Raw genomic sequence first — 22,802 nt, 5'->3', positions numbered from 1 at the left:
ATCATTGCTTGCTAAGCTGGCTTTCTAACTGTAGGGAGTTTTTAACAGAAGGGAGCGTTGCAGAAGGCGGATCTCTATGATCCAGCCGTATAAAATGGTCCGTTCTACCACTTTCTCCCCACCTTCGTGTACGTGTCAGGCCATAATCCTAGAGGACGGGGAGGGGGCAATCATTTCCACACACTCCCAGCCATTCTTCCCCTTCTGCCCTCCGCGCGTCTAGCCGCTGATCCCAGGAGCTGGGCAAAGTGCGTTATAAAGATTAGCATGGAGGCAGATCCAGTAGAATCCACAGAGGCTTCTGAAAGTGCTTTTGTTGGCACATGCATACTCTTAAATTTTCATGATCAGATCACAATTTGTCTGCAGCTTTCTCTGTAAAACCACCATACCATAAAAAGGGAGCTGGCAGACGGAGCCTTGCAGATGTTCCTGACTTTAGACGCCTCAAACTGGTCTTTCTGATACAGGGTATGTCTGTATGCACAGATTGCTCTCCAGTTCATAGACATAGTGCAAAAATCTGAAAGGTAGATGATATCCTGTTATTTCTATTGCGTTTATACAAGTAGACCACAATAATCTACTCTCTCAATTACAACAGAAGAATAAGGGGGGTACCTCATGTCATCACAAAAAGTGACAGGTGCCCCGCCCCTTTCTGGGGCAGAAGTCCCACCTCTAGACCCCGGAAGCAGTACCCCACGTGACCGGGAGGGCCTAGCAGCTCCCTGTGACCCCTCTACGAGCCCCGCCTGCCCCTGTGGACCAAGAGGAAAGAGTTTTGAGTTTATGGGGTGCTAGGGTAGAAAATTGGGGGGCAGACCAGCCCCCCCCTGCTCCCTAGAAGAGCCTGGCTGGTTCATGTGACCCCTCATTTTGCTCCCCCAGACCCATAGAAATGGGTTTTTAGTTTGTGGGTGCTACGGTAGAAAGCTGGGACCAGATCTAGCACCCAAGCTCCCTATAGGTCCTAAGGGGCACTGTATGCATCCTCTATTCATGCACCATGACCACCCCCCCACCCCCAGTGGTTGGTGCAGAAGGCAGTGTGTTGAGGGGCAGTGGGCTTTTTGACTTGGGAAACCTGTGTTTCACCGTGTGCTTATGATTTTGAATAGGCGTAGAGAAAAACAAAAAACTGTTTTATGGAAAAGCCAACTGTGTGTGTTTCACAGGGGCTTGTATGTAAGTTTTTGGGGAATAACAATGATGGAGAGAGAGAGAAAAGGAGTTCTATGGAAAAACTTTTGTTGTTTTGACAGCAATTGGGTGTGTGTGGAAAAGCAGCTTGTGTGCGTGAGAGGAGGTTCTCTCAGCTCCCTCTCTCCCCCTTTCAAGACCCGGCAGCAGAGACAGCTATGGGAATGAAAAAAGGAGACTTTTGCTACCCTTCCCCTCCACGTCGTCTTTAGAGGTTTTTTAAAAACACAGCTTAAAAAACTCCTAGAACCCTTTCTCCGGGTAACTAAGGCAGGTTAAAACCAGAGAGAGAGAGAGAGAGAGAGAGAGCCATTTTCTTCCTCCCCCAAACAAGCTGCTTCTAAGCACTTACCAGTCAGAATCTCTAACCCCAAGCGTCGTCTTTTTTAAAGCATGCAAACAGCCTTTAAAAACCCTGGAAAGAGGCAGAGAACCCATTTCAACGCTGGTTCTTTTTTCTTCCCTTTAAAAAATAAAAACGTGCAAAAATACAGTGCAAATTTTTAAAAGGAGGTTTTTCTTCTCTCTTTGAAAACAAAGAAAGAAGTAAGAGAGCGCAGCTGCCTTCTGAGTTTTAAACTAGAGCTAGGAGCCCGCGGCTGGAGGAAGGAAAGAGGAGGGGCAAACCTCAGCCAACGAGACCACAGTGTAGGAAAGGAAGGGGGGAATTCGTGCTTATCACCCACCCTGTGTAAAGCAGTCCTTAAGAGAGCCCCAAGTTCCCACAGGTGCCAGAAGCACCCCACCTCCACATTGCTAGCTGTAGAGTTTTGTGGAGTCACTGAGCAAGTAGTCCTTCTCCCCCCCCCCCCCATCATTCAGTACACAGAAATGCCCCAATCAACATTTCAGTCCACCGTCCCACATTCTCCTCTCTGATTCCAGGCTGCCTCAAGCAAGGGGGAAGCTCTCAAAGAGAGGGAGTAGGGACAGCTGAAATAAGTTTTTGGGGGGAACCAGTTAGGTCTGTTTGTCCCTCTATCCTTTCTGGAGGGGAGCGGGATTACTTCTGAATAGTATGATTAGTCAGGCTGTATCAGGGGCAAAGCTACAATCTTTAATATTCCAGCAGGGAAAATTAAAGGCAAGTGTAACGGGGGTTCTATGAGGCTTAGGACTTTCACGCAATTGTAAGTTAAGAAAAACTTTTAACAATGAATACAATACAACTATTTTTTTTCTTTAACTAAACTCATAAGTGCAACCATTCAGAAACTTTCAGCCAACAACGTCTTTGAAAAGGTAAACAGTTCAACTTGTCAGATCCCATCGAGTGAGAGAGTCTTTCCAATTTGAAGCTAAAGGAACCCATGTTTCTGCCCCCTTCTTGGGGAATTAACAGCCCTGCAAGAACAATACAAACCCAGTAACACTGACCAAACACAATACACAACACGACTTTTAGCCATATTGTTCACATACAACATTTCTGATTATTTTAATCAAGGTGATAAGAGTACATCAATTATTATTATGCTCCACAGCAACAGCAACAGCTAAACCAATCACCCCATAGGGGTTATGCAAGCTTAACGTGTGAATTAATACCATGGAAATGGGTATAACACGGTTCTTTTTTAAAAAAAATGTTTTTATTTTTATTGTGGGAAAGTTAGAAGAATGAACAAGAGAAAGAATGTGAAATATAACAAGAAGACAACTACAAAGGCCCGAGAATGGCCTACAAATCAATCTACAAAGTAAAAACAGTAAGAAACATAACAGGTATATTATTAATCCGTTACAGTTTCTTGCCTACAACACTGCTCTCTTTATTATCAATCAGCTTGCCGGCTCATTAATATCTTTTTCAGTGTCTCTTCTGCTTGATATCTCAGAACCTTATTCTTAAAAATCAAAGCCACAAATCATTTTTCATTGCCTCTCTCAGATAGTCCATAAAGGGCTTCCAACTTGCCAAGAATATAGAGTGTTTTATCTCCAATTAACACTGTAAGCTTGACCATCTCAACTAATCTTTCCAGTCCAATCTCCATGAACTACCATTTTGAGTATATAAGAGCCATGCCTCTGTTACTATATCTAAAATAAAAATACCGTGCTCTTTTTCCAATTTATTGTCCATAATATCCAACAAATAGAACTCTGGTTCTATTAACCTTTAAGATTATCTGCATTAACCTATGTGCTTGTAACCATTTTTTTTTTTTGCATTGTTGCAAGTCCACCAAAGATGTTCCTTCCTGTTGTTCACATCTCCAACATTTATTTGAGACACCCATGGCCATTTTTGCAATACCACCAGTACATTGTTTTGTAAAAATTCTCCTGAGTGGGACACAAAGTAAATTTGAGGCCCTTAACTGACATCTTGATCCATCTGTATATTATACCCAAAACTCTATGCCCACTTTGTTTGACAGATTCTTCCTCTGTATCAAATTTCAACAACAGTTTATACATTTTCTTTATTATATGATTTCCATTTCTTTTTCAAAATCTGCCATCTCTTGCTGAAATCCCCATTCTTTTTTGTCCAATTTAAACCTTTCTAACAATTGTGCATAAAAGAACCACTGACATTTGTAACCCTGAGCTAATAATTCAATTTACACGCCTCTTCCAAAAACACTACTAAGTTGACCAGTCCTGTTTAGTTATCATTTCCTTTCTTTAGATGGCTTCTTGTGGTGAAATCCACAATGAGCCTTCGGGGACAGTTTCGGTTTGATACTTATTCCATATTCTCAGGTGTAACCTTATTCTATTGAATTCAATAAAGAATGAAAAAACAGGTAAAAAACATGTTCCTGAGGGGGGGGGGGTGCTCTAAAATGCCCAGCCTTCTCGGAGATGGGGGGGGCCCTCAGGAAGAGATTTTGGTAAACTGCCCCTACGAGGTAGGCCGAGGTGCGGGGGTCGCATTGTTGCGCTTTTGGACTGCATGTGACATGTCTACGAATTTGTCTCAATGAGGGGGACCACATGGTACAGCTATCGGGGCGATCTGAGCTGTTTTGGTGATTTTTGGTAAACCATCTCTACTAGGTAGACCAGGGTGCAGAGTCGGTGTGTTTCATTTTGGACAGCATGTGACACATCTATAGATTTGTCTCAATGGCATGGTACTGTTTATGGGGTGATTGCGGCAATTTTGGGAATTTAGGGTAACTCTCCCCCGCCAGGTAGGCCCGGTTTGTGGCGTCACTCCGTTTCTTTTTGGTGGGCCATGTGACACCACTGCGAATGCACCCCAATGAGGGGAACGCCGTGAACCCCTCCCCCGCTATGCAGGATGTATCTAGTCTAATTTAAATGAGCCAATGAGGGGTGTGTGGTGTGGCAGGGGATTCTCTTTAAAAATGGGGTCAGAGGGCATCTGCTGCAGGTGTTGTTGAGGGGCAAGCTGTGCCACTGAGGAGGAGGTGCAAATTTACAAAGAAATGAACCCTGCGGAGCTAGAAGGGATTGGGGCTGTGGAAGAAATGAAACCTGTAGAGCTGAAGGGGTTCGTGGTCGTGGAAGAAATGCAGGCTCCTTGCGAAGTGCCCTGCAAAGGAGATGTAAAATGTGGGAAGAAACTAGATCCTAAATTTGACAGACCAGAGTGTGTTCAATTTTTAGTACAGGGGGTAAGTACCGAAGGAAAGCGGGGAAGGGAAAGAATCACGGAGTAGAAAAACAGGCCTTTCTTTTTCTCTTGTAGCTGGATGAGCATGAAGTGGCTTGGCGGGTGTTTACAGAAATAGTCGAAGTGGCTCACAAAGAAGTGTACCCAGAGTGTTGTGATTACTGTGGGGAAATAGCGTTTTGGCAGAAATACAGTTGCTTGAGAGGTGATGATGACGGTGATGAAGAGGCAGAGGAGATGGAAAGCGTGATGGATGCTGCAGCAGAGGGTCAGGAAGCAGAGCCTACGAAAGTACAGGGGCCCCCACGCATTCAGGGTTTATACCGGGATGTAAGTTTTTCTTTAAAAAGGGGGGAGCGGGTGTCTAGAGGTGAAATAGAAAACTTATACGCGTGTCTTTTTTCTGACAGTTAGGGAAGGATGAGTGGGCCGTGGCCGCCCCTGAGAAGGTGGAAACGGATTGTAGCATGTACAGCGCGAGCCTACCAGCTGTTCAAGCTCTGGATGCTGAGGAACAGGGAGAATTCGCAGACCCACCCCGGCCTGATGCGGAACACAAGACCACTGGAGATTCAAGGATCAAAGCGGAGCCTGAGACCCTGGGAGGAGTAAAAGAACCACTTCCATCTCGAGCACAAACACCGGAACATCCCGACAAGGGGGAAGAAGAGAGGCGCCCCTGTGTGCAGGCTTTATTCCCCGATGTAAGTGTGGCAAAAAGGCTTCCTGAAAGAATGTAGGGTGGCTAGAGAAACAATTCTAAAAATGTTTTTCTTTTAACACAGGTGTGGGACAGGCCTGTCGATTTTAACCTTCTGGCTAGCCATGTTTGTGAAAAGTTAAGCCCCGGCTGTTGCTATCGCTGTGGTTTGGTTGTCCTGTTCCAAAAGGATAGCTGCAGAGACTATACCCCCTCTATAGATGTGACAGGGTTATCCGTGATGGAGGTCAAGGGGGAAGACCTGTGCAAATTTCTGGAACTGAAACTGGCAGAACATGCTGAAAAGCAGACCAGGCATGGAGACAAGGAGACTCAGGGAGAACATGAAGAACCAGAGGGTGTTTCCCCCAAGAATTATACAGAGCTCTGAAGATTATTGTTACTCAAAACCTACGGTAAAAAGAGGAGGCCTAACCTCTATTGCTGTAGTGGTTCCTGCCGTGGTTCTGATTATACAGGCGACTCAGGCAGACCACACTAGCCGGATTGCGATCTTAAATGTTGCAACTTTTCTGATGAAAGGACAGTAACAGAAATGGACAATGGCTATTTTGAGCCTTTAGGAGCCACGGAAGGCGGTGTTCTTATGAAATTGGCCCGGGGGAGAGAAGATGACCTGGAGGTGCAGGCGGGCAGAGTTGCACACAAGAATCTGATTGGAGAAGAAAATTGAACAGGGACTCATCTGTCTAATAAAAATACTTTCATTAAGTTTTGCTGTTTCGTGGTTAATTAATGATCCATTAAACTACATTTTGAACAACCTATACTTATGAGTAAAGCTGTGTTAGACTATGTTAGATACCAAAGCACTGCCCATACACACATTTTCTCTATAAAGTGAAGTTTCTCACTGTACTGCAAATGTGTATCCCACATAAAAAACTAAAAGCATATATAGTGTAGCATTTTGTAAATTGTAACTAATTTAGCAACATCTGTATCTAGCTGTTGTATGCATCTGCATTCTCGAGAGTAGATTTATTTTCCTGTACTAGTATGCAGACTCAGTTGGCCTGTTTAAGTAAAGATTAGCAGTTTTAAAGTTATTTTGATTAAAAGAATCGTTTAAAATACCGTAACATACACGGTCTTGGCCGCTCAAATCTACAGGACCACCTCTCTCCATATCATCTGCCTTTGCTCATCTGAACAGGGCCTTCTGCAGGTGCCACCCTGTAAACGGGCAAAATCAACAACGGCCCATACATGTTGTCTGTGGCGACTATAAATAATGTAAATAAATAAAATAAATAATCCTTAATAGGGAGAGGCCTGTCACTGAAGCCCGGGCTAAATGAAAATGAAGTCTTACAACTTAAAAAGACGTGCAAACAACTGCATCATATACGACATCACATGTAAATATCAGCTGGTTCTGGCTTTAGAAAAGATAGATGAGTTGAAGTACAGCTCTGTTACCTGTACACCTCAGATCATGCAAGCAAAAATCAACGCACAACAGCTTAGTGATGTAATTCATACTGCCCACTGTTTGAAAGCATGAAAATCATAATATAGTTATAACGGGTATCTTGTACTAACAATTTTAATGTAATGGTCTTTTATTCTTTTTTGCAGGAGAATCTCCTTGTCAAAAACCATGTGCGGGTATCACTTTTCTAATTTCACAATCATTCTATGCTATAATAACTTTAATATCACCATATGGGAAACCATTCCAGTTCCTGATCATTTCACTAAACTGACCAGATCTGTTTTCTGATTTTCCCACAAGTCCTCAGCATGTCAGAGAGGGGACAACATCTCACTAGCATCCAAGGTTTTTGTTTTTTGGTAGGAGATGATTTTTGATTGGGGGGGGGGGCACAGTATCATACAAGGCCGGAGGTGCAGCCCATATAGGGGTGTTTATCACTATAGTGAAAACTAGCTCTTTGTAATTTATTTATGTAGGGATCTATTCAGAGAAGGGTGACTTGTGCGTGAGTACTAACTACACTAATGTCACCAGCCAGCAATTAAAAGATGTGCGCGATAACAGAATCAGCCCCCTTTGGGACAGGTAGGAGATGCAAACAGGATCAACTGAATAATTCTGCACAAATTATTCTATCCCCTGTGCTAAACAATGCACAAGATGCTCTAAATGGATTATTAAAGCAGTGCAGACAACGTTATGTAGATCTGGCTATGAAGATTATTAGAAATAAATTCACACATCATAACTCCTTATTGAATTACTGTGGCATATGTGCTGCAGTCTTAGAGATCAGGATGTAGCCTGAGTTTGATATAAAACAAATACAGCAGTTTTTTAAAAGTGTATTCATCCTCTCTGTCTTACCATCACAGAGACCACCGGGTATGTCTCCAAAAAGATAAGAAGGAGACTGTGTAGAATGTAGCCTGTGTTTGTATAAATAAAGTTGCTTTTCAATCAGTTTCAATGTGTTTGTTCCCTTTGTCTTACCATCAGAACATTGTCTGCCTACAGATGATAAAGAATTTAAGGCTAAATGATAAAGAATTTAAGGCTTTAAATGATAAAGAATTTAATCACATTCACACAAATTCCAAAGGGTTCTGGGGCTGGAAAGCTGGACAGCGGTGGGAAAAATAACACTTCTATTTACTTTATCGGGGGCAATCTAGGCCCGTCTCATACCATTAGACTGTGAATCTTTGGAGAAGCCTTAAATTCTTTATCATCTGTAGGCAGACAATGTTCTGATGGTAAGACAAAGGGAACAAACACATTGAAACTGATTGAAAAGCAACTTTATTTATACAAACACAGGCTACATTCTACACAGTCTCCTTCTTATCTTTTTGGAGACATACCCGGTGGTCTCTGTGATGGTAAGACAGAGAGGATGAATACACTTTTAAAAAACTGCTGTATTTGTTTTATATCAAACTCAGGCTACATCCTGATCTCTAAGACTGCAGCACATATGCCACAGTAATTCAATAAGGAGTTATGATGTGTGAATTTATTTCTAATAATCTTCATAGCCAGATCTACATAACGTTGTCTGCACTGCTTTAATAATCCATTTAGAGCATCTTGTGCATTGTTTAGCACAGGGGATAGAATAATTTGTGCAGAATTATTCAGTTGATCCTGTTTGCATCTCCTACCTGTCCCAAAGGGGGCTGATTCTGTTATCGCGCACATCTTTTAATTGCTGGCTGGTGACATTAGTGTAGTTAGTACTCACGCACAAGTCACCCTTCTCTGAATAGATCCCTACATAAATAAATTACAAAGAGCTAGTTTTCACTATAGTGATAAACACCCCTATATGGGCTGCACCTCCGGCCTTGTATGATACTGTGCCCCCCCCCAATCAAAAATCATCTCCTACCAAAAAACAAAAACCTTGGATGCTAGTGAGATGTTGTCCCCTCTCTGACATGCTGAGGACTTGTGGGAAAATCAGAAAACAGATCTGGTCAGTTTAGTGAAATGATCAGGAACTGGAATGGTTTCCCATATGGTGATATTAAAGTTATTATAGCATAGAATGATTGTGAAATTAGAAAAGTGATACCCGCACATGGTTTTTGACAAGGAGATTCTCCTGCAAAAAAGAATAAAAGACCATTACATTAAAATTGTTAGTACAAGATACCCGTTATAACTATATTATGATTTTCATGCTTTCAAACAGTGGGCAGTATGAATTACATCACTAAGCTGTTGTGCGTTGATTTTTGCTTGCATGATCTGAGGTGTACAGGTAACAGAGCTGTACTTCAACTCATCTATCTTTTCTAAAGCCAGAACCAGCTGATATTTACATGTGATGTCGTATATGATGCAGTTGTTTGCATGTCTTTTTAAGTTGTAAGACTTCATTTTCATTTAGCCCGGGCTTCAGTGACAGGCCTCTCCCTATTAAGGATTATTTATTTTATTTATTTACATTATTTATAGTCGCCACAGACAACATGTATGGGCCGTTGTTGATTTTGCCCGTTTACAGGGTGGCACCTGCAGAAGGCCCTGTTCAGATGAGCAAAGGCAGATGATATGGAGAGAGGTGGTCCTGTAGATTTGAGCGGCCAAGACCGTGTATGTTACGGTATTTTAAACGATTCTTTTAATCAAAATAACTTTAAAACTGCTAATCTTTACTTAAACAGGCCAACTGAGTCTGCATACTAGTACAGGAAAATAAATCTACTCTCGAGAATGCAGATGCATACAACAGCTAGATACAGATGTTGCTAAATTAGTTACAATTTACAAAATGCTACACTATATATGCTTTTAGTTTTTTATGTGGGATACACATTTGCAGTACAGTGAGAAACTTCACTTTATAGAGAAAATGTGTGTATGGGCAGTGCTTTGGTATCTAACATAGTCTAACACAGCTTTACTCATAAGTATAGGTTGTTCAAAATGTAGTTTAATGGATCATTAATTAACCACGAAACAGCAAAACTTAATGAAAGTATTTTTATTAGACAGATGAGTCCCTGTTCAATTTTCTTCTCCAATCAGATTCTTGTGTGCAACTCTGCCCGCCTGCACCTCCAGGTCATCTTCTCTCCCCCGGGCCAATTTCATAAGAACACCGCCTTCCGTGGCTCCTAAAGGCTCAAAATAGCCATTGTCCATTTCTGTTACTGTCCTTTCATCAGAAAAGTTGCAACATTTAAGATCGCAATCCGGCTAGTGTGGTCTGCCTGAGTCGCCTGTATAATCAGAACCACGGCAGGAACCACTACAGCAATAGAGGTTAGGCCTCCTCTTTTTACCGTAGGTTTTGAGTAACAATAATCTTCAGAGCTCTGTATAATTCTTGGGGGAAACACCCTCTGGTTCTTCATGTTCTCCCTGAGTCTCCTTGTCTCCATGCCTGGTCTGCTTTTCAGCATGTTCTGCCAGTTTCAGTTCCAGAAATTTGCACAGGTCTTCCCCCTTGACCTCCATCACGGATAACCCTGTCACATCTATAGAGGGGGTATAGTCTCTGCAGCTATCCTTTTGGAACAGGACAACCAAACCACAGCGATAGCAACAGCCGGGGCTTAACTTTTCACAAACATGGCTAGCCAGAAGGTTAAAATCGACAGGCCTGTCCCACACCTGTGTTAAAAGAAAAACATTTTTAGAATTGTTTCTCTAGCCACCCTACATTCTTTCAGGAAGCCTTTTTGCCACACTTACATCGGGGAATAAAGCCTGCACACAGGGGCGCCTCTCTTCTTCCCCCTTGTCGGGATGTTCCGGTGTTTGTGCTCGAGATGGAAGTGGTTCTTTTACTCCTCCCAGGGTCTCAGGCTCCGCTTTGATCCTTGAATCTCCAGTGGTCTTGTGTTCCGCATCAGGCCGGGGTGGGTCTGCGAATTCTCCCTGTTCCTCAGCATCCAGAGCTTGAACAGCTGGTAGGCTCGCGCTGTACATGCTACAATCCGTTTCCACCTTCTCAGGGGCGGCCACGGCCCACTCATCCTTCCCTAACTGTCAGAAAAAAGACACGCGTATAAGTTTTCTATTTCACCTCTAGACACCCGCTCCCCCCTTTTTAAAGAAAAACTTACATCCCGGTATAAACCCTGAATGCGTGGGGGCCCCTGTACTTTCGTAGGCTCTGCTTCCTGACCCTCTGCTGCAGCATCCATCACGCTTTCCATCTCCTCTGCCTCTTCATCACCGTCATCATCACCTCTCAAGCAACTGTATTTCTGCCAAAACGCTATTTCCCCACAGTAATCACAACACTCTGGGTACACTTCTTTGTGAGCCACTTCGACTATTTCTGTAAACACCCGCCAAGCCACTTCATGCTCATCCAGCTACAAGAGAAAAAGAAAGGCCTGTTTTTCTACTCCGTGATTCTTTCCCTTCCCCGCTTTCCTTCGGTACTTACCCCCTGTACTAAAAATTGAACACACTCTGGTCTGTCAAATTTAGGATCTAGTTTCTTCCCACATTTTACATCTCCTTTGCAGGGCACTTCGCAAGGAGCCTGCATTTCTTCCACGACCACGAACCCCTTCAGCTCTACAGGTTTCATTTCTTCCACAGCCCCAATCCCTTCTAGCTCCGCAGGGTTCATTTCTTTGTAAATTTGCACCTCCTCCTCAGTGGCACAGCTTGCCCCTCAACAACACCTGCAGCAGATGCCCTCTGACCCCATTTTTAAAGAGAATCCCCTGCCACACCACACACCCCTCATTGGCTCATTTAAATTAGACTAGATACATCCTGCATAGCGGGGGAGGGGTTCACGGCGTTCCCCTCATTGGGGTGCATTCGCAGTGGTGTCACATGGCCCACCAAAAAGAAACGGAGTGACGCCACAAACCGGGCCTACCTGGCGGGGGAGAGTTACCCTAAATTCCCAAAATTGCCGCAATCACCCCATAAACAGTACCATGCCATTGAGACAAATCTATAGATGTGTCACATGCTGTCCAAAATGAAACACACCGACTCTGCACCCTGGTCTACCTAGTAGAGATGGTTTACCAAAAATCACCAAAACAGCTCAGATCGCCCCGATAGCTGTACCATGTGGTCCCCCTCATTGAGACAAATTCGTAGACATGTCACATGCAGTCCAAAAGCGCAACAATGCGACCCCCGCACCTCGGCCTACCTCGTAGGGGCAGTTTACCAAAATCTCTTCCTGAGGGCCCCCCCCCATCTCCGAGAAGGCTGGGCATTTTAGAGCACCCCCCCCCCTCAGGAACATGTTTTTTACCTGTTTTTTCATTCTTTATTGAATTCAATAGAATAAGGTTACACCTGAGAATATGGAATAAGTATCAAACCGAAACTGTCCCCGAAGGCTCATTGTGGATTTCACCACAAGAAGCCATCTAAAGAAAGGAAATGATAACTAAACAGGACTGGTCAACTTAGTAGTGTTTTTGGAAGAGGCGTGTAAATTGAATTATTAGCTCAGGGTTACAAATGTCAGTGGTTCTTTTATGCACAATTGTTAGAAAGGTTTAAATTGGACAAAAAAGAATGGGGATTTCAGCAAGAGATGGCAGATTTTGAAAAAGAAATGGAAATCATATAATAAAGAAAATGTATAAACTGTTGTTGAAATTTGATACAGAGGAAGAATCTGTCAAACAAAGTGGGCATAGAGTTTTGGGTATAATATACAGATGGATCAAGATGTCAGTTAAGGGCCTCAAATTTACTTTGTGTCCCACTCAGGAGAATTTTTACAAAACAATGTACTGGTGGTATTGCAAAAATGGCCATGGGTGTCTCAAATAAATGTTGGAGATGTGAACAACAGGAAGGAACATCTTTGGTGGACTTGCAACAATGCAAAAAAAAAAAAATGGTTACAAGCACATAGGTTAATGCAGATAATCTTAAAGGTTAATAGAACCAGAGTTCTATTTGTTGGATATTATGGACAATAAATTGGAAAAAGAGCACGGTATTTTTATTTTAGATATAGTAACAGAGGCATGGCTCTTATATACTCAAAATGGTAGTTCATGGAGATTGGACTGGAAAGATTAGTTGAGATGGTCAAGCTTACAGTGTTAATTGGAGATAAAACACTCTATATTCTTGGCAAGTTGGAAGCCCTTTATGGACTATCTGAGAGAGGCAATGAAAAATGATTTGTGGCTTTGATTTTTAAGAATAAGGTTCTGAGATATCAAGCAGAAGAGACACTGAAAAAGATATTAATGAGCCGGCAAGCTGATTGATAATAAAGAGAGCAGTGTTGTAGGCAAGAAACTGTAACGGATTAATAATATACCTGTTATGTTTCTTACTGTTTTTACTTTGTAGATTGATTTGTAGGCCATTCTCGGGCCTTTGTAGTTGTCTTCTTGTTATATTTCACATTCTTTCTCTTGTTCATTCTTCTAACTTTCCCACAATAAAAATAAAAACATTTTTTTTAAAAAAGAACCGTGTTATACCCATTTCCATGGTATTAATTCACACGTTAAGCTTGCATAACCCCTATGGGGTGATTGGTTTAGCTGTTGCTGTTGCTGTGGAGCATAATAATAATTGATGTACTCTTATCACCTTGATTAAAATAATCAGAAATGTTGTATGTGAACAATATGGCTAAAAGTCGTGTTGTGTATTGTGTTTGGTCAGTGTTACTGGGTTTGTATTGTTCTTGCAGGGCTGTTAATTCCCCAAGAAGGGGGCAGAAACATGGGTTCCTTTAGCTTCAAATTGGAAAGACTCTCTCACTCGATGGGATCTGACAAGTTGAACTGTTTACCTTTTCAAAGACGTTGTTGGCTGAAAGTTTCTGAATGGTTGCACTTATGAGTTTAGTTAAAGAAAAAAAATAGTTGTATTGTATTCATTGTTAAAAGTTTTTCTTAACTTACAATTGCGTGAAAGTCCTAAGCCTCATAGAACCCCCGTTACACTTGCCTTTAATTTTCCCTGCTGGAATATTAAAGATTGTAGCTTTGCCCCTGATACAGCCTGACTAATCATACTATTCAGAAGTAATCCCGCTCCCCTCCAGAAAGGATAGAGGGACAAACAGACCTAACTGGTTCCCCCCAAAAACTTATTTCAGCTGTCCCTACTCCCTCTCTTTGAGAGCTTCCCCCTTGCTTGAGGCAGCCTGGAATCAGAGAGGAGAATGTGGGACGGTGGACTGAAATGTTGATTGGGGCATTTCTGTGTACTGAATGATGGGGGGGGGGAGAAGGACTACTTGCTCAGTGACTCCACAAAACTCTACAGCTAGCAATGTGGAGGTGGGGTGCTTCTGGCACCTGTGGGAACTTGGGGCTCTCTTAAGGACTGCTTTACACAGGGTGGGTGATAAGCACGAATTCCCCCCTTCCTTTCCTACACTGTGGTCTCGTTGGCTGAGGTTTGCCCCTCCTCTTTCCTTCCTCCAGCCGCGGGCTCCTAGCTCTAGTTTAAAACTCAGAAGGCAGCTGCGCTCTCTTACTTCTTTCTTTGTTTTCAAAGAGAGAAGAAAAACCTCCTTTTAAAAATTTGCACTGTATTTTTGCACGTTTTTATTTTTTAAAGGGAAGAAAAAAGAACCAGCGTTGAAATGGGTTCTCTGCCTCTTTCCAGGGTTTTTAAAGGCTGTTTGCATGCTGTAAAAAAGACGACGCTTGGGGTTAGAGATTCTGACTGGTAAGTGCTTAGAAGCAGCTTGTTTGGGGGAGGAAGAAAATGGCTCTCTCTCTCTCTCTCTCTCTCTCTGGTTTTAACCTGCCTTAGTTACCCGGAGAAAGGGTTCTAGGAGTTTTTTAAGCTGTGTTTTTAAAAAACCTCTAAAGACGACGTGGAGGGGAAGGGTAGCAAAAGTCTCCTTTTTTCATTCCCATAGCTGTCTCTGCTGCCGGGTCTTGAAAGGGGGAGAGAGGGAGCTGAGAGAACCTCCTCTCACGCACACAAGCTGCTTTTCCACACACACCCAATTGCTGTCAAAACAACAAAAGTTTTTCCATAGAACTCCTTTTCTCTCTCTCTCCATCATTGTTATTCCCCAAAAACTTACATACAAGCCCCTGTGAAACACACACAGTTGGCTTTTCCATAAAACAGTTTTTTGTTTTTCTCTACGCCTATTCAAAATCATAAGCACACGGTGAAACACAGGTTTCCCAAGTCAAAAAGCCCACTGCCCCTCAACACACTGCCTTCTGCACCAACCACTGGGGGTGGGGGGGTGGTCATGGTGCATGAATAGAGGATGCATACAGTGCCCCTTAGGACCTATAGGGAGCTTGGGTGCTAGATCTGGTCCCAGCTTTCTACCGTAGCACCCACAAACTAAAAACCCATTTCTATGGGTCTGGGGGAGCAAAATGAGGGGTCACATGAACCAGCCAGGCTCTTCTAGGGAGCAGGGGGGGGCTGGTCTGCCCCCCAATTTTCTACCCTAGCACCCCATAAACTCAAAACTCTTTCCTCTTGGTCCACAGGGGCAGGCGGGGCTCGTAGAGGGGTCACAGGGAGCTGCTAGGCCCTCCCGGTCACGTGGGGTACTGCTTCCGGGGTCTAGAGGTGGGACTTCTGCCCCAGAAAGGGGCGGGGCACCTGTCACTTTTTGTGATGACATGAGGTACCCCCCTTATTCTTCTACAACTCACATTCAAGTACACCAATTTGCAAAAAATAATGACACAAAAGTATGGATCCTTGCTATAGGTCCTGATAGCTGCAGAAGGCTAATCTTTTTTTTACAGACATTTCCACCTCGAGCTTGTGGGGGTCTATCATATATTGAGCACATCAGCTAAGGCAGATGCATCTCAATTGTAACTACACATGTCCATGGAGCCATATAATCTTCAAAGGCAGCTATCCAAAAATCAGTCACACAAACATAGGCCACACAGCTAGTGTGCCCACAGACTACACCATAAAATGTTGCAGCCAGCACATTGTGGTGGTACAAAAATCTGGAACTGGCAGATTTTTTAAAAAATCCTCTGCTAAAACAAAACTTATATTTTTGCCCACAGAATGAACCATTAACACCATACATATTTGAGCCAGCAGTGTCTCATAAAACATTTATCCAGGGCACAGATAGACATGTTTTTTAATGTAGAACATTAACTTCTTAATTACAGTTTATCACTCTACACTATACTCTTTATCTCTAAAATAAGGAATCCAGCTCACAGCACAGTAACTTAGATCTGTAACTGATTGTGATGATTTTTCTCATGTAAACATCCCAAATCCATAATTGAATTATATTGCATATCTGTGATGCTGGAACAAAAGTACTACTGCTTTAGAATACAGCAGCAGAAAAAAATCATCTGGATGTAAAGTACAGATGCTCATACATTATTCTTTTATAGGCAAAATTCATAATCCAGTCAGTTATATTATCTAGTTGCAACTAAATGTATTTAGTACAGTTTTGCACTACCACAGGCAGTAATGTATCTAGTGCATATAAAATTTACATCCCCAAAATTACTTATTTAGAGAGTTTCTATGCTACTGCTTCTCCAGAGAATCTGCTTGAGGTGGTTTACAAAGCAAAACATAAGAAAAACATAAAACACTATAAAATATATAAAAAACCTAGCTTGAGTATAAGAAAAACATAAAACATTGGGCAGCTTAAAATGAGTCTCATAAAACACAGTTCGCAGGCTAAAAGCAGATTCACAGATGTGTGTGTTATGTGCCGTCAAGTTGTCTCTGACCTATGGCAACCCTGTGAAGGAAAGGCCTCCAAAATGTCCTGTCATTAACAGACTTGCTCAGATCCTGCAAACTGGAAGACATGGCTTTTGTACTGAGTCAAGCCATCTTGTTTTAGGTGTTCCTTTTTTTCCTACTGCCTTCCACTTTTCCTAGCATTATTGCCTTTTCCCGAGAATCTTGTCTTCTCTTGATGTGACCAAAGTACAATAGCCTTAGTTTTGTCATTTTAGCTTCTAGGGAGGATTCAGGATTGATTTGATCTAGTAGCCTCTTATTTGTCTTTCTGGCTGTCCATGGTATCTGCAGAACTCTCCTCCAGCACTGTATTTCAAATGAATCCGTTTTCTTCCTGCTAGCTTTCTTCACTGTCCAATTTACACATCCATACATTGTAATGGGGAATACCATAGTCTGTATTATCTTGATTTTGGTTCCCAAAGAGACAGCTTTATCTTTAAGGATCTTCTCTAGCTCCCTCACAGCTGCTCTTCCAAATCTCAATCTTCTGATTTCTTCATTGCCTTTTGGTTGATGATTGAGCCAAGAAACAGAAAATCTTGAACAATTTCAATTTCCTCATTGTCAATTTTAAAATCATGTAATTCCTCAGTAGTCATTACTTTTGTCTTCCTGATGTTCAGCTGTAATCCTACGTTGGTGCTTTCTCCTTTAACCTTCTTCAGTAGTCATTTCAAGTCTTTACTATTTTCTGCCAGTAATGTGGTATCATCCGCAAATCTCAAATTGTTCATGTTCTTTCCAGCAATTTTTACTCTACCTTCTTCTAGATCTAATCCAGCTTTCTTTATGATATACTCTGCATAGAGATTGAACATGTAGAGAGATAATATGCATCCTTGTCTGACACCCTTGCCAACTGGAAACCATTCTGTTTCCCCATATTCTGTCCTGACAGTAGCCTCTTGTCCAGAGTATAGGTCACACATCAAAACAATAAGATGTTGTGCCATCCCCATTTTTTTTAAGACTCACTATAGTTTTTCATGATCCACACAGTCAAAAGCTTTACTATAATCTATAAAACAGGCTGATTTTCTTCTGAAATTCCCTGGCATGTTCCATTAGCCATAATAAATGTGGAGTTTAATCTCTGGTACCTCTTCTTTTTCTGAATTCAGCTTGAACATCTGGCATTTCTTGTTCCATATATGGTAAGAGTCTTTGTTGTAGAATTTTGAGCATCACTTTGCTGGTATGGGAAATGAATGCAATAGTCTAATAGTTGCTACACTATTTGGCATCCCCCCCTTTTTAATTGGAATGTAGACTGTTTCCAGTCCATGGACCATTGTTTTTTTTCCATATTTGTTGACAGATTCTTGTTAAGATTCTGATGGACTTCATTTCTGTAGCTTGAAATAGCTCTATTGGTATTCCATCTACTCCAGGTGCTTTGTTTCTCCCAATTGTTTTGAATGCAGCTTTTACTTCACTTTCTAGGATTTCTGGTTCTTCATCAAAGGATTCTTCAACAAAAGTACCTGTCATCCTTCCATCTCTTTTGTATAGTTCTTCAGTGTATTGTTTCCATCTTTCCTTTATTTTGTCCAGATCAGATACTGTATTTCTGTGTTGATCTTTCAGCATTCCAAACTGTGGCTTGAATTTCCCTTTGATTTCTCGGAACTTTTGGAACAGATCTCTTGTTCTTCCTTTTTTGTTGTTGTCTTCTATTTCTTTGTACTGGTTATTATAATAAATTTCTTTGTCTCTGCATGCAAGTTGCTGAAAAGCTGCATTTAGAATTTTGACCCTATTTCTGTCACCTTTTGCTTTTGCTTCTTGTCTATCTTTAGCAATTTTAAGAGTTCCCTCAGTCATCTATTTAGGCTTCTCCTTTCTTTTGGTTGAGAGCCAGTTTGGTGTAGTGGTTGAGTGTGGGATTCTAATCTGGAGAACCAGGTTTGATTCCCCACTCCTCCACTTGAAGCCAGCTGGGTGACCTTTGGTCAGTCACAACTTCTCAGGGCGCTCTCAGCCCACCCACCTCACAGGGTGATTATTGTTATTGTTATTATTATTTCGATTTATAAACCGCCCATCCTCAGGGGCTCTGGGCAGTGAACAACAGTTAAAATCAATAAAAACAAGAAAACAATAATTCTAAAATCAACATACAATAAACAATAATAAAATAAATTAACCAAATACATTAAGGTGCAATGGTGGGGAGAACCCCTCCACCCCAAAGTGGGAGGCTGACATGGCACCGCCCCCTTCAACCACCGAATGCCTGGTGGAACACCTCTGTCTTACAGGCCCGGCGGAATGATAATATGTCCCACTGGGCCCAGGTCTCCATTGACAGAGCGTTCCACCAGGCTGGGGCCAGGACTGAAAAGGCCCTGGCCCTGGTTGAAGTGAGGCAGGATTCCTTAGGGCCGGGGACCACCAGTAAACATTTATCCGCTGATCGAAGCGGTCTCTGGGGAACATAAAGAGAGAGGCGGTCCCGAAGATATGCCGGTCCCAACCCGCTCAGGGCTTTAAAGGTAAGAACTAACACCTTGAACCCAATTTGGAATTCAACCGGAAGCCAGTGCAGCTGGCACAGGACAGGTGTGATATGTGACTGGTAGGATATACCGGTCAGGACCCACACCGCAGCATTCTGGACCAGTTGTAGTTTCCGGATCAGGCCCAGGGATAGCCCAGCATAGAGTGAGTTACAGTAATCTAGCCTGGAGCTGACCGTTACATGGGTCACTGTAGCCAGGTCCTGGGGCATCAGGTAAGGGGCAAGTTGCCTGATCTGACGGAGATGGAAAAATGCAGATTTGGCAACCACTGTGACCTGGGCCTCCATCAACAGGGAGGCATCCAGGAGCACGCCCAGACTTTGCCAGTGGTGTCCCATCCAGGGCAGGGAGCTGGATCCCAACATCTGGAAGCCCCTGTCCCAGCTGCAGGACCTCCATCTTCAACGGGTTCAGTTTCAGCCTGCTCTGTTTCAACCATGCTGTCACAGCCTCCAGAGCTCTGGCCAGATTGTCCAGGGGCGTGTCTGGTCGCCCGTCCATCAACAGAAAAAGCTGGGTGTCATCCGCGTATTGATGACAGTCCAGCCCAAACCTCTGCACCAACTGGGCAAGGGAGCGCATGTAGATGATAAATAACATCAGGGAGAGTATAGCCCCTTGCGGAACCCCACACACCAAAGGGTGACAGGGTGATAGATCTCCCCCGAGCACCACCCTCTGTCCCCAACCCTGGAGAAAGGAGACCAGCCACTGTAAGGCTGTCCCCATAATCCCCACATCTGCCAGGCAGCTGGCCAACAAGTCATAGTCGACCATGTCAAATGCTGCTGTGAGATAGAATAACACAAGCAGCGTGTCGCAACCTAGCCAGAGGCAGCAGTCCAACTGAGTAACAGGCAGGCAAGTAGTCACAGCAAGCTGAGTGTCAGAGCCAAGGTGTCAGTCCAGCAGAGGAACAGACAGGCGGGAGTCCAACAAACAAGCCAGGGGTCAGAGTCAAGGAGTCCATCAGCTGGAGGAGCAGGCAGGCGGGAGAGTCTAGGAGGCAGGCCAAGGTCAGAGTCTGGTAAGTCATTCAGCAGGGCAAGGTACAAGGAGCTTCCAGGCACAGGGCTCTGGTTGCAGGGAGTGATGAGAGAACTTGCTTCCATGCTTGGCTTCTTCAGCTTCTCTTATACTGTCCTAATGAGGAGCAGGTGTTGTCTCTTTGCCTGATAGCTCCAGCCGGTGTTGAGCCTGCAAACAAGCACTCCTTCTCCACTTCCACAGAGCTGCCTTCACTTTAATCTTCCTCTTCTCTGCTGGCCCAGGGAGCTCAGGCTTCTCTTTTGCTCTGGGGGAGTCATTGTTTCCACCAGCCTGTGCAGAGGTTTTGGCTGCTCCTGCTGAGTTTCCTCTGGAGCAGCAGCTGGCTCTGGCTCCAGAGTAGACCCTGCTGGCCCTTCCATGGCTGGCTCTGGCTCTAGAGTCGCCTCTGCTGGCTCTTCCTGCTCATCTTCTGAGGAGGACTCTGGGGCAAGAGGTAAGGTGGTCAGTCAAGGCTGAGGCTGACTCACGACACAGCGCCGACCCGCCTCGATCCAGATGCCTGCAAAGGTAATCTGTGAGGGCAACCAAGGCTGTCTCCATCCCATGGCCAGGACAGAAGCCGGACTGGAATGGGTCCAGGACTACAGCATCATTCAGGAATTGCTGCGGTTTTACCGCCACCGCCCGCTCAATCACCTTGCCCAGGAACAGAAGGTTCAACACTGGGTGGTAACTGGATGGGTTGGTGGGGTCCAAAGATGGTTTTTTCAGGAGGGACCCACACCACCACCTCCTTTAATGCTTTGGGGAAAACCCCAGAGCTCAGGGAGATGTTAACAATGGCCTCCAAATAGTCCTGTAGCCCCTCTGGCCTTCACCTTCCAGGATGGGCAGGGGTCCAGAGGACAGGTGGTTGGCATTCCCTGCAGGATCCTGTCAACTTTGTCCCAGGAGAGCAGCCTGAAATGATCTAATACGGACCCAGAAGACGGCCAAGGGGTCTCCAGTTCCCTTACTATATCAACAGTGGGCAGCAGGCCGCGGCAAAGGGACAAGATTTTGCCCTTAAAATAGCTCACAAAAGCCTCACAGCCAATAGTCGAATTAAGAATTTGGCAGTCTCCCAGAGAGAGAGAGACCAAGGACCAAACTGTTTGCAATAATTGAGCCGGGCGTGAGCTAGCGAACACAATGGAAGTAGCAAAGAATTCCCTCTTTGCTGCTTTCACTGCCACTTCATAGGCTTTCATAAATGTCCTATAAGATGTTCTTGCCTCTTCGTTGCGCCCCCGCCTCCACACTCGCTCTAGTCGAGCGTGGGGATAGTAATGACATATTTTGTAAACTGCTCTGAGTGGGCATTAAGTTGTCCTGAAGGGCGGTATCAGGGCCAGCGCGCCCATTGAGGCCAGGTAGGCGGTGGCCTCAGGCACGGGGTGCCAGAGGGCATGCCGGAGGAGGTGCAGGGGGCGGGAGCGCGCACCACAAAGCAGCAGCCTCCTATCCCTCCCGCCCCGTGCCGCCGCTGCCACCACCGCCAGCACAAGCCCCCACCCAGGCGCAGCCGCCGCGGTAGGCATCTGCGGCGGCGCAGACAACCGAGCGGGAGAGCTCGGAGGCTGCCCACCACAGCAATCAGGCTGACGGCAGTGCGCGCGCTCCCATGATGTCACGCATGACATCATCACGCAGGACCGTGTGCATGTGCACTTGCACGCGCGGTGGAACACCCGGCCAGCCGGCCATGAGCACCGCAAGCCCTTGCACCGCCCCTGGGCGGTATATAAATTAAATATTATTTTTATTCAAATTTCACACAACACAATCAATAATAAATAAAGATCATATGTTATCATTGATTGGTCTTGCTGGGCTGATACAAGTTTCCACCAGAGACCTAAGTATCAGCCAGGTACTGGTGTAAAATGTACGCTGTTCCAAGTAACACCGTCTTTTGCAGTTCTGTAGGTGTCATATCAGAAAGCTGAAGTTTTTCCATATAAGCTGTGAAGTTTTTCAAAATAGTTCCCAGCGCCCCGATGACAATATTACTATTACTACTACTACTACTACAACTACAACAGGAATAGTCTTTGTACATTTTTCCTTGGTAATATCTCTGGTTTCAGCCCATAGTTCCTCTGGCTCACAATCAGTTAGACCTAGTACTGCAAATCTGATCCTTACCTGGTCTTTAAATTCTTCAGGAATATTATTTAGATTGTATTCTGGCACTACGATTCTTTCAGTGTTTCTCTTCAGCTTTATTCTAATTTTTGATATTAGCAACTCATGATCTGTATTGAAATCAGCTCCTGGTCTTGTTTTCAAAACAACAAGCCCAATATCCGGTTCAAACCAGAAAAGCACAAAGTGGAAAACCACCCAGATATTCACAAAAATAGTCTCAACATTTATGCAAAGTTATAGCAGTGTTATATACAAATTTGTCCAGTGTGCAAACAGTGCAACTATGTTAGCTTATTACATGCAAAATACATTTATCATTTCCCAATAGTCCAATTGCCGCAGGGAACTGCGTGCCCCGTTCCGTTTCTTCTATGAACAAGGCAAGATCTCCATGGGTGAAGAAGAATGGTAAATATGAGTCAAAACAAAATCCATCAT

The sequence above is a fragment of the Eublepharis macularius genome, chromosome 6 (assembly GCF_028583425.1).
Source record: "Eublepharis macularius isolate TG4126 chromosome 6, MPM_Emac_v1.0, whole genome shotgun sequence".
In the NCBI taxonomy this organism is placed as follows: Eukaryota; Metazoa; Chordata; class Lepidosauria; order Squamata; family Eublepharidae; genus Eublepharis; species Eublepharis macularius.
This window is presented reverse-complemented; position numbering follows the sequence as displayed.